At 46.3% G+C, this 7,344-nt stretch overlaps 1 pseudogene; it reads right to left on the reverse strand.

The window, feature by feature from the left end:
* Positions 1 to 4,232: 4,232 nt before the first annotated feature.
* LOC124552868 lies at positions 4,233 to 4,350 on the reverse strand (annotated as a pseudogene).
* Between the last annotated feature and the right edge of the window lie 2,994 nt (positions 4,351 to 7,344).

Genomic DNA, 7,344 nt, shown 5'->3' on the forward strand with positions numbered 1-7,344 from the left:
TCTGTAATGTAACGTCCTCTGTTCAAAGTACCGTCAATGCGATGAAGAGGTAACCGAGACGTGTAACAAATGGCACGCCATACCATCACGCCGGGTGATACGCCAGTATGACGATGACGAGTACACGCTTCCAATGTGCGTTCACCGTGATGTCGCCAAACACGGATGTGACCATCGTGATGCTGTAAACAGAACCTGGATTCATCCGAAAAAATGACGTTTTCCCATTCGTGCACCCAGGTTCGTCGTCGGGTACACCATCGCAGGCGCTCCCGTCTGTGATGCTTCGTCAAGGGTAACCGCAGCCACGGTCTCCGAGCTGATAGTCCATGCTGCTGGAAACGTCGACGAACTGTTCGTGCAGATGGTTGTTGTCTTGCTAACGTCCCCATCTGTTGCCTCAGGGATCGAGACGTGGCTGCACGATCCGTTACAGCCATGCGGATGCTTTTCATCTCGACTGCTAGTGATAACGAGGCCGTTGGGATCCAGCACGGCGTTCCGTATTACCCTCCTGAACCCACCGATTCCATATTCTGCTAACAGTCATTGGATCTCGACCAACGCGAGCAGCAATGTCGCGATACGATAAACCGCAATCGCGATAGGCTACAATCCGATCTTTATGAAAGTGGGAAACGTGATGGTACGCATTTCTCCTCCTTAAACGAGGCACCACAACAACGTTTCACCAGGCATCGCCGGTCAACTGCTGTTTGTGTATGAGAAATCGGTTGGAAACTTTGCTCCTGACAGCACGTTGTAGGTGTCGCCAACGGCGCGAACCTTGTGTGAATGCTCTGAAAATCTAATCATTTGCATATCACAGCATCTTCTTCCTGTCGGTTAAATTTCGCGTCTGGAGCACGTCATCTTCGTGGTGTAGCAATTTTAATGGCCAGTAGTGTAGTTAATTGCTTCAGACAGAAAGAAAGTAAGTCCGATCTCTCGCGATTGTAAAGATTTAGGCATTACAGCTCTTACTGGAGCAGATCCAGTTGTGTTATTCTAAGCAGTACGTGAGGGCCGTCGGGTGTTCTTCCTGTCGGGCAAGTTGCGAAGTTTGGGCGGGGGGATTAGCGGACCTTTCCTCGAGCTTCTCTTGCCGCAAATTTCACTGCGGCCAGTTTACAGGGCACTTTTACGCCTGTACGTGTCTGGGGTGGAAACCGAAGCACGGATGCGCTCGCTGGCGATGTGGGATGGCGGCCGCTCCGAGCCTTCTGCAACAGCAGCCGTGGCTGGAACTACCTGGCAGCGCCTGCAGCGGCCTTCCGACGCGACTGGAAAGCGAAAGCCGGCGCGCGGCGCACCGCTGCGCTGCCCAGGGGCGTCCAGGCGCGCTCGCCTGCCAGGGCTGTCCAGCAGCGCCGCAAATGGCGCGCTGCAGCTATCCCCGCTCCACGTCTAGGGTTGCCAGGTCTCCTGCTTTGGTGTGCGGACAGTTGCCACGCCGGACATTTGCCACGATTTTACCTGCTCCGAAGGCTTGGGTCCCTTGTCTCCCCCTCCTCCTCCTCCTTCTCCTTATCGCTTACTGAGCCTTTCCGCTGGTTTACTTAACATAGAACCAGAATCTCTTTGGATTTTCCGCCACTTTTCTAGAGATAGTTCCGTTGCGGAAACTATTAAATTCATCTCGCATTGAAATCCGCACCAAATTTGGAGCCTCAGTAAAACTTCGCCAATCTTCGAGATTTTGCGTTCGTCTAAATTATACTTGCCTTTTTCGGTGCTCATGCAGCAGCTTTCTGTCATGTTTTGTGTATCATGGGGTATCAGTTCCGTCTCTTATTAACTTATTTGGAATGAATCTCTCGACTGCTATTGATACTATTTCTTTGAACTTAAGCCACATATCGTCTTCACTTACATAGTTTGGAAGGATTGGAGACTGTCTCTTAGAAAGAGGTTAACCTAATTTTTACTTGCTTTTATAAATAGATATATTTCGCATTTGGTTTTGGTGAATTTCTTTGTTACGGGATTGAACCTCGTTCGACTGTGTGTTCACTAATCCGTGTATCCGTCGCGATGCTCAGGATTATTTGTGGCTAAGAGGTCAAGTGTGTTTTCGTAACCATTTACAATTTGAATGGCCTCGTGAACTAATTGTTCAAAATAATTTTAAGAAAAGCATTTAGAACAATTACAGAACTTGTTTTGTATCTACAATAGGGTCTGAAAATGTATTTTTGTCAACATACGGAAGGTAGATGGAAGTCACTGCCAACTATAATTGTATGGGTAGGCTACATATTTGTGATGAGATTAAGTTTTCTTTGAACTGTTCAGCAATTGTTTTATCAGAGACCGGGGGTCGGTAAAAGGAGCCAGTTATTAATTTATTCAGGTTGTCGAATATAACCTCTGACCATACTAGTTCACAGGGACTATCTGCTTCAAGGTCGCTTGTGAGCTGGAACGCACATTACATTATTTTTCCGTAAGTTGTGCTTATTGTTTCTGTTGTGTTGCAGATAATTACAATTACGGCTTTTCCCTCCAAAACCTAGGATGCTTTCTCTGTGACCCTGTAAATACCAGAGCTAAACAGTTTAGAACAACAACGTACGCTACAAGCAGAGCATTCTGTATTATTTGATTTTCTTATTTCTAACATTCTAAAATTGTACGTCTACTTTAGATGACATGTCAATCATAGATGTTCTTATCTCTATTTACTGAACGTATTTTCAGCCATGTTTTGAACACTGTCGCACTACACTTTATTAACCAATGTATCGCCGCAAGGGATATATCATTTTAGAGAGTAAATTAATGTGGAGTAAGTCGTTCTTCTTTTCAAACATTCACATACCCATTTCTTCTTTCCTTATTGTCTTTTTGGCATGCAGGTGTAGTAAAAAATGGCTCTGAGCACTATGGGACTCAACTGCTGTGGTCATAAGTCCCCTAGAACTTAGAACTACTTAAGCCTAACTAACCTAAGGACAGCACACAACACCCAGCCATCACGAGGCAGAGAAAATGCAGGTGTAGTAATTAAAGTAGGCACAAATGCAGTGACGAAAAAGAAATGATTAGCGTACATTCGCATTCTCTTTACATCGTTCCTTTCTTTTTGCTCTCATGGCGATGGACTGTTTCTATCGCAATCAGTAAGCGTGAAAGAAAGCTACCGTACAGACAGAGGGATCTATATTTATACTTGGCAGAACTAATTACGTACTGACATAATCGTCGATATTGCTTTCGTTTCCCAAAAGTTATAAATATTTCGATTTCGGAAAAGAAGCTCTGTATTTGGCCAAGATGTCGAAGAAGAACGTCCCATACGTACTGGTTGTACCGAGTAAGATGTGGAGACGGCGGTTTGAAAGCGGACAGAAGTAGGAAGAGCGTCCCTTACCTGAGGGATCGCTACCTGGCGAAGGGGCAAATGTGGCAAATGTCCGGCGTGGCAAATGTCCGGCATTCCCTGCTTAGCTGCACATATCCGGCTCTTTACTCTCGGAGAAGGAAGGACTGCCTTTCTTAGAGGTTTTAGTACAACGACAGGCGGATGGGCGTCTTGGCCACTCTGTATACCGTAAGCCGACGCATACCGATTTATACCTGAATGCACAGAGTTTCCAGCATCCTGTTCAGAAGAGAGCCGTTTTGAACACGTTAGTATATAGAGCAAAAACTGTTTCTGACGAGGACCACTTAAGGTCCGAGATAAACCAACTGAGTACGTGTTCCGAAAGAATGGCTATGGTGCACGCGATATAAAGCCAGCGTTCTCCAAAAAGAGGAAACATGAAAATGCTGCACACTCACAGGATGAAACACCGATTGCGTTTCTTCCTTTTTGTGGCGCGATTTCCAGCAAAATAGGAAGAGTCCTGCGCAGACGGGCTATAAGACCGATTTTTCGTCCTCCTAAGAAAATTAACGAGATGATGCGCCCTGTTAAGGAGAGTCTCGGCATCAGAGTCCCTGGAGTTTATAATATCCCCTGTGAGTGTGGAAGCAATTATATAGGTCCGACCACTCGTGCCGTTCCCGACCGCTGTGCTGAACACCAACTCCGTCGTCAGGCCACGAGTGGCCTACCGGGACCATCCGACCGCCGTGTCATCCTCAGTGGAGGATGCAGACAGGAGGGGTGTGGGGTCAGCACACCGCTCTCCCGGTCGTTATGATGGTATTGTTGACCGAAGGTGCTACTATTCGGTCGAGTAGCTCCTCAATTGGCATCACGAGGTTGAGTGCACCCCGAAAAATGGCAACAGCCCATGGCGGCCTGGATGGTCACCCATCCAAGTGCCGACCACGCCCGACAGCGCTTAACTTCGGTGATCTCACGGGAACCGGTGTATCCACTGCGACAAGGCCGTTGCACGCAGAACACCAACGCCATGTTAAAAATAGAGAACTGGAGAAGTCGGCAATTACGAAGCAGAGCCTCACGAACAAACATAAGATATTGTTCGATGAAACAAAAATTCTGTCCCATGCTTCCACATGCTAGGATTCTGTTATTAAGGAGGCTGTTGAAATAAGAATGAGCCGAAAGAACTTTAACCGCGATAGCAGATACCATCTGAGCTGTGCATGGAAACGAGCGCTTCATGCAGAGAAGCAACAGAGACGTTCCTTCCAATGTTTACGTTCAAACGGAAGCGGTGGCGCCACCGGCGCACACAAAAAATATGGCTCTGAGCACTATGGGACTTAACAGCTATGGTCATCAGTCCACTAGAACTTAGAACTACTTAAACCTAACTAACCTAAGGACATCACACAACACAACACCCAGTCATCACGAGGCAGAGAAAATCCCTGACCCCGCCGGGAATCGAACCCGGGAACCGGGCGCGGGAAGCGACCGCCGGCGCACACAGTGACGTCGTCTGAGACAGCAGCACGTAATCGCCGACCAATTGCAAGCGGACCAATCAGAAGCCGTCCACGGGCTATAAAAAGGCTACCACAGCAGCAGTCAACAGTCAGTTGCTCCTGACGATGGCGATGGAGGATATCGTCGAAACCTTGAGATTTAATCCCGAATTGACGCGGCAAGACAACCGAGAATGATTTCTATATAAGTGACGTCGCGAAAGACTTCGTTCCCTCTTTACTCTCGTGTTCGCCAAATATATAGAGGTACGAGCTGGGCGGTTTGTTTCAGCGATGAAGTAGAGAACGCAAAAAAAGGACCGTTCCTAGGTAATGACGTAAGCGTGAGAGATAAGAAGATATGAGGGTTGCCCAGAAAGTAAGGCACCGCATTTTTTTTTTCCCCCCAGCCGAAAACAGTGCTGTGAGTGCGAAACGTATGTATGATTTGAATTCTCCCAAGTGAGCGCGCCAAGTTTCCGTCACTTCCGATAGATAGCGTAGCTGCAGGGCAGTTTAAAAATGGCGTCTGTAGGTCATTACGTCACAAGCATCGTGTCATAATTGAATTTCTCACTGCAGTGAAAGAAACTGTGGGGAATATTCAGAAATGGTTGTGCAAAATCTATGGAGCGTCTGGTGTCGACAGAAGTACAGTTAGTCGCTGGTCACGGTGGGTGAGGTTGGGAAGGTGGTTCGGCAGAGCTCCACGATTGCAGCGGTCGGGGAGAGCGTCCACGGCTGTCACAGCTGACCTAGCCCCCCCCCCCCCCCTTTGTATGGACCATTGAAGGATGGCATTCACAGAAGACATTTGTACGAGGATGAGGAGGTGCTTCATACAGTGAAGCACTGGCTGCACCACCAGGACAAGGATTGGTACCGACAGGGCATTCAAGCCCTTGTTTCGCGCTGGAGGAAGGCCATAGAACGAGATGGAGATTACGTGGAAAAGTAGGGTGTGTAGATAAAACATCATTCTTTCCTGTGTTTAACTCTCATTACTTTCAATAAAGAATTGTTGAAGGAGAAAAATGCGGTGCATTACTTTCTGGGCGACACTCGTAAAAGTTCGGGCAGGTCGGTTTTTTTTTTTTTTTTAATGGTTGTTAGCGATGAAGTAGAGAACGCACAACAAAGCACCGTTCCTAGCTAGTGACGTAAATGCGAGGAATAAGGAGACTGTAACGTCCCCGTGAGAAATTGACAATCAAAATGTGAGCCAAGCTTAAACTCCCCACAAAAATCGATAAATGGAAATTGACCATAAACCCACAATAATATTGATTAAATAATGAACCATAAACTGTATGTAACATCTCAACACAAATAATTAAACCTGATAAATCTTATAAGGGCAGCAACGGTGACCTTCGGCCCTGTGTTCTGAGTAGAAAAACCAAAATTCTTACCTCAGTAAAAAATGCATCTATATCTGCTCTTATTTTTCGGCACAGCTCCGTGCAATGCTGGCCTATATTTAATTCTGATTCTTGGAGGAAATGTAAAGGAAATATTCTTTAAATTGAAATGAATCTTTTTCTTTAAATGAGTTACTTTATAAATGGTTATTATTGGGGCATCATTTTTTGAACAAATTAATTACAATTAACATACGTTATTAGCTGAGCGCAATGCTTCTTGATTACCTTCTACAATAATACACATCGTCCACCACAATCCTGACCAGATTCGGAAGAACAGCACGCCATCGACGCATGGCGACGCCCGCTCGCTACAACTACTGCCGACAGACTACTACTGCAGACAGAGTGCAACTCGCAACTGTTCCTGCCGACTCGCTACACGCAACTGTACCAGACTGCTACTACTCTCCAACTGTCGACTCGCGCGGTCAAGCGCAGACTAGCAACGATAAATAACTCTCTGGTCAGAGATTCTGTCATGCCTCGCCATCGCTGGTAATGAATACATACGTGTTTCAAGATATATCATAAGGGTACATACGTTGACGCAAAAAAAAAAAAAAAGTAAAACCAAGAAGGAGTTGTGCGACGTAAACGGAAGTTGGTAGTCGTGTTTCTACATTTGGAAGGTGACGTCTGTTCAAATTTTGCGCCAGTCGCATAAGAGTGACGCTAGTAGCGCCAGTACGTGGATGCGGATTAGGTGTGCTTTGATTACACGCCGCAGCAGACGTCAGCGTTAGTCACGTTTGACACTGGAGGTGGTGAGCTGATTTTAGACAAGAATGACTTTAAAACGAGAAGGACGCCATTATCAACACCTCACTGACTGTGAACGAGGTCGTGTAATAGGTCTGCCAGAAGCTGGATGATCCTTTCGCATTATTGCAGAAGGACTAGGCAGGAATGTAGCCAATGTATTGAAACGTCCCCTTTGAATAATTATACATGACTGTCCTTAAACTGACATACAATATTTTTAGCGCAACGCAATCTGACTTTCAAAAATCCCTGCAAAAGAATGGCCCTGAGTAACATTAAACTATACCTTTCAGAAATCACTTACCTC

This window comes from Schistocerca americana, chromosome 10 (assembly GCF_021461395.2).
Source record: "Schistocerca americana isolate TAMUIC-IGC-003095 chromosome 10, iqSchAmer2.1, whole genome shotgun sequence".
NCBI lineage: Eukaryota > Metazoa > Arthropoda > Insecta > Orthoptera > Acrididae > Schistocerca > Schistocerca americana.